Genomic DNA, 12,048 nt, shown 5'->3' on the forward strand with positions numbered 1-12,048 from the left:
TTGTAGTGCTTTTACTTGGGTATTAATAGAGAATACATCCAACTAGGCCAATTTTGGACATATAACTGCTGCTGCAAACATAGCAAAGGATCAAATTCACTGGAGAAATGAAATGTTTTCCCATTATGTTCTTAAAAAAGCACTCTCCTTGCTTTCAGACAAATACATAAAACAGATCCTGCTGATGTTCCGAGCCCATTTAAAATGGTAATCAAATAAAACAGATTTTCTTAGAGGTGGAAAAAAATAATCAGTTAAAAAAATAGTTAGGATTTATCTACCTAACGAAGTCACCACGTCGAATTGTCTATGACAGAGAATATTACAAATTAATTCTTCACGTGTGTTAAGTACGCCTTTCCATAAGCAACATTCATTTACACACAATCTACCCAATGCTTACTGAGCACAAAGAAGTTTCCTACATATGGGTCGTGAGAACACAATAAGTGTAAGGCATTACAACATCCACCTCGGAGATGGAAACATTTACCTGTTTTACAGAAAACACATTTTTACCCTTGAATTGTACTTTCATATTTTAGGGGATTTGTGCCTGCCATCGCATGCTTAATTTCAGACATTAATCAACATTTTGAATAAAGAATCCTATTGAATGGAGTCATTACCTAGACTCTTCAAATTACGGTGTTATAACTCACGACAAATGTCCATGGCTCCTTGCAGTGGTCCTTCATCAAAATCAAGGAAGACCACGCTTGACATCCTTTTTTCCTAAGGATACAAAATAAGCTGTTTAAAGGGCACCAATTTCATCTTCATACATCACACACCAAAATTAATTCAGAACTATTAGTTTTTCCAATTCAACATCATGATAGCCAGCCATGTAATTCAAAGCTAGCCAGAGCCTCATGAAATTCTGTGCTCTTCAAATCAGTAAACTGACAAAATAATCTAATCTCCTTAAAGTTTCTAAATAACAAACCTCAGTATACTGCATTTTTTTCTTAACCATTTTGAAGAAAAATAAACCGTATAGGGAGTACAAATAAAGTGAAAAAAAACTTTTTACAGGAAGTTCAAAAAGTGTTTTCTTTGCTACCTAGTTAGTGATCTATTCAATTTAGCAATGCTGCTGTACTCACATCAGCTCAGTAACAAATGCCCAATGCACATGAAATGATTCTATTTATTAGGCTACTTGAATGTCCTAATGTTCAACTAGATGCTCCAGATATGTGTCTTCATTTTGTAATTTCTGAGTTGCTTTGCTCTTTTCAGATGAGCCAGTTTCTACACAACACGAACTTCCAATAACACCATATTTACGGTATCATCCTTAAATGGTGATAACGCACTACGCAGCAGGAGTCTTTACAACATAAACACAAGTTAGAGAAGGGTACTACAAACATGCACTACAAAATCAGTAGTGCAAAAAAAAAATCAAATTAAAGAGGGGAAAGCTCCAAAGACACAGGACTGCTCAAATGATTTTATAAGTGGAAGCATAAGCTCCATTTAATAATTAACAGCAGACTCTAAAACGTTCCAAGAAAGTTTAGAAGAAATCCAGCAAGTTAGCTTTTCCTAAAAGTCGTACATTTTCTTCATTTTGTTACTGCAGATGTAGACAAGTGCATGCTCAGTCAATTTCAGAGCCTACATTAGCTTTTCTCAACAGGAAGCAACGTTGCTAACAAAGTGGTAAATTCAGTGTTAATGAGTGGCTTCACTGTTACCACCTCTGAGGTAAAACCTTCCACGTTCCAAGTTCCACCCATCTGTTGTGGTGTTAGGGGTTCAGAGGAAGAACAGAAGCTTCCCATTTAAAGCAACCCCACTGGTACCCCCCAAACAGCAGGGAGGCTGTCTGAGAACACGGAGATTGCAGCCCTCATTATCAAATGGCTCCTGAAAACTTTTCACAGGTTTACAGGGTGAAGGAAAAATCATGTTGCTCCATACACAAAAACTGTGTGCAATATTGTTAAAACCTGAGTTAAAACAAGGAGGAGAGGGCACAATACAACCACCTCAATCTTCAGGACTATCATGAACAATATCCAAAACATCACATCGTGCAATCTCAAAAGAGACTCCCTTCTGTACTGTGTATTTGTGAGATTGTAAACTATTCCATATGGATCTGATTAGAAGACATCTATGGTAATACAGCAGTCCCTACAGATTTCAGGCTTTGAATTAAGCCTTAGCTGCTTATCATATCGATAATATTGCTGTTACATTTTAATAATTTTCTGCTAATTATCACATTTTTCCAGCTATTGGGGTGGTACAATTCACTATTAGGTGTGCAGGACAACAACAAGGGAGTTAGCATTTTTAACAGTGTATTTAAAAAAAACATAAAAGATATTCTTAGATTTGTGAGTATTGTGATAATAGGGAGCCAAAATGCAGTACTGTACATGTAGGAATCTGCTCAATAACAATGATGCCACACAATGTCATTACTTTTGAGAAGAACATTGCTATTATTTCACTTGTGCCATTGAGGAAGCACAATATCCAGACTGAAATGCTACATAATCCTGAACTGCTTGGAAAAAACAGAAAATCAATCATTGAAACAACAAAGATTTAACAAAGAGTACACAATAATCTTTGCATATTTCCATATAGTTTTATAGCTTTCTACACCACATTCAAAACACACATTGTACCAGTTCTGTCAAAATATATGGTAATTAATCCTTAGAGTACTTGAAACGTAAACACTGAGATTAAACTTCAGATTTAATATTGCAAATAGTGCTTGGCACATCCACTACCAGGGCAAAGCAGTTAATTTTTTACTTAGAAACATTCACACAGAAGATGCGTGCAAAACAGCAGAGCACAGAAAGCCTACACAAACACCACAATTCTAGGCTCATACCTTGGAAACTTCAAAATTCTATTCAATCATTTTAGGTAAACTTAGAACAAATGAAGCATGGTTAACAGTGTTGTTCCTGACTTAGGTGACCCACTGTTTATTACAGTGACATTATTTCATTTTCAAAAGTAGAAAATGACCAATTATTTAGCCAACTAAGCCCAATTCCAACTGATTTAATTAAGTAATTTTAAATATACATTTTTGCTTTCTAAATACTATTTTTACTCATAAAATATCAGTTTCAGATCATAATTAGTTCTGCAGATATGAATGCCTGTGGCCAGATACTGTAAGCATTAAAAGAGTGTAAGGTCAGATCTGTCTTCAAGCTGACAGATCATCATTTAAATGCCTTAAGCTAATCTTGTAGTCACAAAAATCTCAAACATCAGTATTTTTGCAAACTATCAGCACTTGCTATAACACCCTGACTACACTACATCTTGAGGTTACTGCAGAAGAAATGAGGTGATAATTGCATATTAACATAATTATTCGGTAATCCCTCTCAGCAAGCTTCCCAGGTCACTCAGTAATTCAGATTAGATGCAACCTTCCTGTCATCAAACCTATGCTGTCCACTTTCTGTTCATTAAGAATTCTTTTTGATAGGAATCTACGTAATTCCATTGTTCTATGTACATTATTAATTGTATTTATTACAAGTAGGTTTATGACATTTCCAAGCTCCTATTTCATAATGACAACCCTAACTACACAGCAGTGTCACACACCAAACTGCAGTGCCTTCCACAACACAAGTTCATTAAAGCTTACACTGCAATGCTAAGCGCATTCCGATGTTGTCTACGAGCAGATACAGCTAGAGCTTTCTCCATTTCTGTTACAACAACGCTGTTTTACAAGCATTTACAACAGACTGGAAAGGATACTGCAGGTGAAAAATTAAGTCGGAAAAACAAGGCTGAGATTGAGAAAAGCGTTAAGCGTCTCTGTGTTTTGATACCAAGTTTCTCACCAAATTCATAAATATAAACCAGCGAGCTAAAAGCACAGAGTCACTATTAAGTATCACAGTGACTGAAGAGTCATCTCCTAAATGGGTTGAATTTACTCACTAAATTAACTGAACAAACACACTATTTATACAGTGCTACAACAAAGGCAAAACTGAACTTGTCCTGCACCAAGTAACTAGCCATAAATCCAGATCTTTAAGCCACATCCATGAATAACCAAGGTACTTGAGATTATTCAAATATTCAAGAGATAGTAAAGGTGTTGCAGGCTTTTACTGATTCCATTAACATTTGTTATTCCTTCAAGACTTTGTTATTAAAACAGAAAAAAAACAACAGATGTCATCACTTCTATCCAGCAGCACTGCTGAAACAAATCTTTCTGGAATGACAACTGATGGAACCAAAGTCACAGATTTCCAAACAGCTGACTAAAGAACTTTAAGCACATCGTGGCACCAGGTTAAGGCAGAGAGGATCCCTGTTTTCCCTCACTGTGCAGTCTATTCCTTTACTAACTTGATCATGGCCCACTGACAAGTACTGAGCTTCCATCAAAAGTGAAATGTTTGTAACACCTGGAAAACGAAGACACATGCAGAACAGGAAGAAATTGTATAAATGCTAATTGTAGAAATTGTAGAAATCAACAGGAGGGGATGAGAAAGCCAAAAACCTTGTTTCCCAAATAGCCAAGTGTATAAGCATAACCTCATCACAACTTTATGAAGAAAAAAATCATCTTATTTGGAGGGCATCTGGGCAATACTTCACAATGCTTTAGCCTCTTCCATATAACAGTGCACACACTTCACACCTACTAAGTATGGGGTGCTATCTAGCAGTAATAATACTCTAAGATGATAAAATTATGGTATTTTAAACATCAGAATAGAATACCTACTAATAGTTTTCCTCCATCCATTCTTAAAATCTCTCCTGATCCACCACCCAGATGAAAACAGGACCACAAAGCCTGATGACCACAGAACAAACCAGTGATTCACTTTGCCTTCGCCAAGCTTGTTTGCAGATTCAGCCATTGAAAACACACTCAGTTCTCCACAGCACAGACAGACTACTAACTCATAAATTGCCTCACTGAGCTTTGAAACAAACAAATTCATTTGAACATTTCTGGGTATTTTTAACTCCTGCAGTGAACAGAGAGCTTGCTTAGCATGCACTGCCCTGCACCACCATACTGCCCTCTCACACCTCTACACACAGCTGTGTGGTCAGTAACATAACTACAGCCTGAGCAGCTCCACTGAGAACTAAACCAACTCTGATGTGCAGCTGGCTATGCGAAAGCCCAAACATTGGAAAGGCCCCATAACTAGTTGGGTTCCCAAATTAAGAGTGATTTTTTCAAAACAGTAAGAAAATTCACTGATGCAACACTATGAAAAATCCAGAAGTTACTGCAATGGACAGGGATCCCAATGACTACAATACTACTAACTAAAAATGTTTAATTTTAATTTTTTTTTAATTTTAAAACTGCAAAGATTGCTCCCAATTCCTTAAAAAGGCAGCAAGAAGTAGGTAAATCAAATTTGAAAATTTTCACCAAGTTGTCCTATTTCTTTATGAAAAGCTGACCAAAGAGAAACTTACACAGGAGTCTTTTATAATTACACAGGCTAGCAGAAGATCAACACAATTAGGGGAGGAAAAAAAGAAAAAATAAATGCAACTGTCATTGCTCAGCAATGGAAAATTCACCATTAGTAGCCACCAGCAACGCAACTTTACCAAAACTTTACCTGTATTTCAAAAACAAACAAACAAACAAAAAACAAATCCAAAGCATTTCCAATGCAGAATATTGGAAAGTAAGAAATCGTTTCTCAAAAGTATTTTATTTACTAATTTGAAGTTTTAGGACTCAGAATTCTCTAAGCAACAAAAAGACATCAAGTCTACAAAATCTTTAGAATTTAAACCTAAAGACTTCCCTTCTGTCTAAACAAACGATTAAGTTCAGATCTTCCAGGAAAAGCGAGACAGCATTTCTACTGGTCTATCAACTTACAAAAAAAAATGTCTGTCCTTCCAGTAAGGTGATACTCAGGAACATCAAACTTGAAGCACACTTATATTCTAAAAGTTAGCTGGAAATTTGTAGCTAACAAAACAGCTCCTTTGAAAGCCATGTGTCCGATAGTTAGAAAAAATACCAGAGTTTTATAAACATGATTTTTGGTCTAGAATGTGTAAGAGTGATACTGAAACATCTCACATCTGCAAGACAACAGTTCACAACCAGAGCAAGACTGTCTTACAATTCAGAAATGGTAGAACAGAATGCTGTTACTGCCACCAACCATTCTTAATCTTACTTCTCCAATATTGATTTCCTTGGGAAAATATACCAATTTGTCGCAAAGGAGTACATCACACTAAAATCCAATACTAAAATCAATAAAATAAATGAAAATACAATTTAAGTGTCAAAAGAATCAGATGTAGAACTTTCAAAAATATTTTTCTAGCTTTAAGAGCTACTGCAGCCATTTAAGATGATCTCATTGGCAAAGACTTTTCAAAGTGAACTGGATACTGCCAAAAGATGCCTAGCCTGTACAAAACCAAGCCTTTGAATCTTCAATGGAAACCTCGAACAGAGGAAGCCCCACAGGCTTCCATAACTCCCCATAGCACTTGACAGCGCTATCCATACAGGACAGTCAAGTACTGAAGTCCTCACATTCCTGCATCTTTGTCTAGATTGTATTTTCACAAGTACGAACAAGCTTGAAGTGACACTGCCCTTCTACAGTCCAACCACGGATTTTTCCGAGATGGACACAGATGAGGTAATACCTAACAGCACACCAGGAGTGCATACAGAACTTCTAAAACTACAGACTTACTGTGGTGAGATAATACTTACTATTTCACCACAGACCTGTTGCCCTCCATAGTTTCACATGCACAGATAAATTACTGTGGTCAGATGGTAATGTGGGTTCCCTGCTGCGGTTGGAGGAATGCTGCTGGCAGGTTGAGGGAGGTGATCCTTCTCCTCTAACTCAGCCCTGGCAAGGCCACATCTGGAGTTCTGGGATTTGCAGCACAGAGAGACCTGGAGCTATTGTGGAGTCTCCTGAAAGGCCACTGGGACAACTAAGAGACTGGAGCATCTCATATGAAGAAATGCTGACAGCAGTGGGACTGCTTAGCATAGAGAAGAGTTGGAGACAGATCTCATCCATATGTGCAAACATCTGAAGGAAGAGTGCAAAAAGGGCAGCACTGGACTCAGTGCTGCCCACTCTTCAGTGGTGTCCAGGGATAGGAAGGACAGATAGGAACATGTGAGTTTCCACCTGAAGAGGGCATATTCTCAAGCTAGGCAGAACAGACAGCAGAACTGTACTCTGATATCCCTCTCTTCCAGTGTTGCTGTTTTCCAGAGTTCTCTCACTAAATAATCTCATTATTCTCAAATTTATAAACATGCACTTTCCTAGTTCTACCTCATCTTTTATTAACAGTTCTATTACTTAGAATTTGCCACGATTATTACTTTTTCACAGGATGAACCCTTCTTCCAGCTCACAATTAGCTTAGATTCCTTTTTGTCATACCACAGACGGGCCTAAGGAAGCTGGATTCTCAGTGTCAGCTTTCCAGACAATGTAAGGAAAGTATTTCTCCATCATGAAAACTAGTTCCATCAGTTATGACTATAGTCACAGCGAGTGAAGAATTTCATATAGAGAACATGCTTAAGAAAGTACATGCATTGTTATGGGCTCTAGCACCACTACTAGAGTTCTTGTAAAGGGAAAAAAAACACAAAAGAAAAGCTTTGCTGTCACTGCAGAAGATTTCAGCTTGCATTACTTGGTTACATATTGGAATTATGCCTTTCTTAGCCAATTTAAATGACTCCTGCCTTCCTCCACATCTCTTCTTTCAGTTTATTAACAATTTCCTTACCTAGTTTAACAGCTTGGCACACTTACAGCTGAACTGGCACAACTGCCAGGCAGGAACTAAGAGTAAGGGCCATGAACTCATCAAATGGGGGAATTCTTTCCTAATGTTTTTAATCAATAAATAAATGTAACAGTGCAGAGAAAATTTTTTTCAAGGCAAGAAAGAAGTTCTGTCATTCCCTTATTTGCCTGCAACAGATAACATAATGAAGAACGCTACCATGAAACTAATGTTATCTTTTAAAATCACTTGAAGTATACTATTCAATCTAAGTAGAACACTACAAGTAAATGCTATGATAATAATTCAGCTGAGGAGCATTAAATAATACATCTTCTGAGAATACTATTATCATGAGAAATTATCTTAAAATACATATATATGATAGCTAGATTTTCCACAGAGACATACAAAAGCAAATCCTTTCAGTAGGTTAAATAAGAAGCCTCTTCACTTCTGAAGTGCATCAGAACTTCTAGAAAATTTAAAACAAGGCTGCTCCTCTTCAAATTGGAGCTCTGTGGAACCAAGGCATTATCTGTTCAGAAAAAAGTCCTTCCGAAGCCAAGTAGTGCCACCAAGTGGTGGTGAGATTCCGTATGCAAATGTAGTGACTCCACGTGTAGACCCCACAGAACTAAAAACGTTCCCCAGCCATCAAGTGAGTGACTGAAGGTGTACTAAGAAAAAGACTTCAAACTAATCCAAGCACAACTATGTATTTTTAGTAGTCAAATCCAAAAGTGACTCTCAATTTAAAAGAAAACGCTTCCCTACAATCAGGTGTTTTTGTTCAGACACGTTTTGTGAGCAGTAGCTGAAGAACTCTTTCTTCCACTACAAATACAGTAGGGATCAGCAAACTGACTAATTATGTTTGTCATAACCCTATGCAAATCTCCAGTGATTACAACTGCACAGTCACATAGGCTTACTCTCACTGTATTTCAAAACTCAGCATGTAGAGATCACAACCAGACTAGGAAGGGCTTTAGAAATCAGGTTCATCTGACTATTTTTGACAGAAATATTTCTCAAATTCATCAGCTGTATGTTGTTAGTCAGCAGTGCCTGCTATTCCTGGGATGGCACTCCTAAAGATCAGAGCTGAGAATGTGCACAGCACTGCCACACATCTGCAGTGCAACCTTTTTTTTTTAATTTTTTTTTTTAAATAGAAGATATTAAAACAGTTTAACTCAATTTTATGGAAATGTATCTTAGAACATGACACACTCTCCAACTTTGGGAAAAATTCTGACCACACTTCCCATTACAATGAAAAAAAGTAGTATCTTTTCTCTCTTCAGCATGTTCTGAGAGGTATGCAGCAATTTATTATGCTTTTTACTTTCTTTGACTGACAATCATTTGCTGTAGGTATTTCAGTAGTATCACAAATTCTAAGATTGTACCTCCTGCTGATGTAGAGATCTCCTAAAGCATGCTGTATTTCCCAATTACTACAAGACTTCCTCAAATTAACACTCTACTTTTACTCACTTACTTTACAACTCTAGAGTAATAAATGACATTCAGTGGCATCCACTGATCATCAACAGCAAACTGGTTCTGATCAACATAGACGACATTTATCTTAATAAAATACATTCATTGTTGTTAAATAGTTTCTTATTTGTGTACATTTAACTGGCAATAAGTTATTTGATTTCCCTAAAGTCAAGATATCTTACTATTTGCAATTAGAAAGCAAAAACCCAAATTCATTACTCCCAAAGAAAACCTGTATAGAAGGCACTTTCCATCATCAGGAACTAAATTCCTGTCAAGAGCACAAGATGTTTGAGTGAATCATTACACCACATTTTCAACTACTGCTTTAGGTGACATAAGCTTACACGAAAGGCCAAATCTGCATCAAGTTGTGCAATTTGAATTCATTGGTCAGAAGTCTACAAGATGCTGCAGTCACTCATGAGTGGAGACAGAAGACACAGCCAAGTACAGCTGGTTTGCCTATTTCTGTCAGAGCCTCAAGATCTCCTCCAAGCAGCAGCAGTACCAATCAAACATCGCTATACTGTTTCCATTTTTTCTATCCCCTTGTTGTGTACACACTAGGACCTCCCTCTCACCTGTTCAAAATATTGAGCTGAATTTAAGATGGTATATAAGTCAGCAGCAAGGAGAAAACTTGGGAATCCAGATCTTACTTGCTAAAGCCCCCATGTCCAACTATCAAGACCCATCTCCACAATAATGAGAATTTACTGGATCTGGGATCTTACCTAAAGATACTTGAGAAGGAATCAAGCTAAAACAGATGAAAGCAAACTGCTCGTAGGTGTATTTAATGTAACTTAATAGGGAATAAATTAATTAATCAAAGTATTACTGCTGTAAAACATGAAGTAATGTGAAAAGAAACAAAATCCGTGTTTAACTAAATCTTTCGTCCCAAAAAATTAGAGGGGGTAAGAGGAGCATGCCAAGAAATGCTTAAGCTCCTAAACTGACAGTCTGCAAATGCAAATGGACATCCAGATTCGACAGTAGATTTTCATATACTTTTGCTTACAAATAGTTCCACAAAGAGTTTCTTCCTAAGAACAGGACAGAGAAAAAAAAAAGAATTTAATTAAGAAATTGAAATACCATTCTGTTAGCTGGCCAGATTTCCCACATGGTTATTTATTAAAAAAATAAGTGGAAATTTAACACACTCCTTTCACAATGCAAAGTACATTTTCAATACTTAGAAACCAGGCAGATAATATGTAGAGAATGAAATCCATCTTAAGTACTCATAATTCTGGTTCTCGTCAGCTAGCAGAATGCCACAATAGCTTTTTGACTACAACAGTTTTTCACTGATTGCTTTTCTTAGCTTAGCAGTATGTGTTAATGGATTCAAGCAATCTGGGAAAAAAATTCCACATACCTTTGTTTGTTTTTTTTGCATTAAGCTCTGAGATCCACTTCCACATTAAAACAAACCTGCAAAATAAAACATGAATTTAACACAAACCTAGAGAAATCTATATGTATTCTAGGTTGGAAACATCAAAATTCGAGTGATTTTCTCTCAAACACATCAAGAAGCCATATAAATATATATGTGCTATTAAACTAAGAAGAGGGGGAAAAAGTTGCATAGCAAGAGAAGTTCTGCATTTTCAGCTAGTGCTTTCAAACTCAGCTATTTTATGTTCCTTTAACAGTGAATGAAGCACAGAGAATAAATGGTCAGAAATAAAAGTTTTTCTGACCTTTTTCATAAAAACTATCAAAGTACCTGAAATTAAGTGTTGGAAGGTTTTAAATACAGGGTCTCATCAGTTCATTTTTCCTTTGAAAAAGTTAACTATAATTTAAAGGCTAATTGGCCTATTTTAAAATCATAGCCTACTCTGCTTTCATATAGGTTGATTAATACCAGATTAACCAACCATTTTTCAGTTTTGCTTACAAATCTTCAAAAGAACTTCGTAAGGAAATTTTTCACTTCCTAGTTGGAGGTACCAGACTACAGGACATTTGGAAGAGACTGAAAATTATTGAAGCTGTACAAAACAAGAACGGATCAAAATACAGCATCTCTGTAAAACTGGTTTACTACCAGTGAAGACAAGGAGAATACAGCTTTATAGCACAAGACACTCATATCAAGACAAAACTCATGAATCCGTCATCAGAATTAACTGGAAAGAGATCCTCACATACTGCCCAGGACTCCTTTCCTAACTTGGTTCACACGCAGCAGGTCTTTTGAATCTTAGTTCCCCAGTCAGCCTCTGTTGCAAAGCCATCTGTCTGAAATACAAAGGCAGAGAGTGGGGAAAGACACCTCTGCCAAGTCTTTGTAGGCACTATAACCCATCACAAGACAAGTCTCCAAGCTCCTTTCACAAGCCACAGGATCATTTCCTGATTACCACATAAAACTACAACCTTTCTGCCATGTTACTGAAAAGCTGCATTCCTTTCTCAATTACATCATACTTCCCTCCCCCTCCCCAAACAATGATAATTTAAAAAATCAAGTTTATAAAGAGACAAACCCTGTGCCTACAGAAGCAAAAGAATTTTTTTCAAAAAGCAGTGAATCTCCACTAGATGCAACAGAAGGCTCAACAGCAAGTATAGTTAAAAACTCACAAAATATACCTTCCATGGACGATGTGCCAGAACACCTTTCAGAAAAGGGGAAGAAGGTCTATGCAGCCTAATACTACCAAGCACTAGGATTAGCACTAAAACAGACATCTCCGTAAGCCTGTGCAATTT

General features: G+C 36.9%; 1 protein-coding gene across 7 annotated transcripts in view; it reads right to left on the minus strand.

Moving 5' to 3' along the window:
* ZNF644 (zinc finger protein 644) overlaps positions 1 to 12,048 on the minus strand; it is a 74,876-nt gene that overhangs the window by 19,639 nt on the left and 43,189 nt on the right. For 5 of the 7 annotated variants that reach the window (XM_052665928.1, XM_052665931.1, XM_052665925.1 and 2 more), the window contains exons 2-3: positions 10,703 to 10,758; positions 630 to 735 (exon numbers count right to left, since the gene is read on the minus strand). The gene's annotated coding sequence lies outside the window, so the exon portion shown is untranslated. The remainder of the gene's footprint in view (positions 1 to 629; positions 736 to 10,702; positions 10,759 to 12,048) is intronic. The other 2 variants (XM_052665929.1, XM_052665930.1) reach the window with 1 other exon arrangement.

This window comes from Tympanuchus pallidicinctus, unplaced genomic scaffold (assembly GCF_026119805.1).
Source record: "Tympanuchus pallidicinctus isolate F22 unplaced genomic scaffold, pur_lepc_1.0 scaffold7, whole genome shotgun sequence".
NCBI classification, from domain to species: Eukaryota; Metazoa; Chordata; class Aves; order Galliformes; family Phasianidae; genus Tympanuchus; species Tympanuchus pallidicinctus.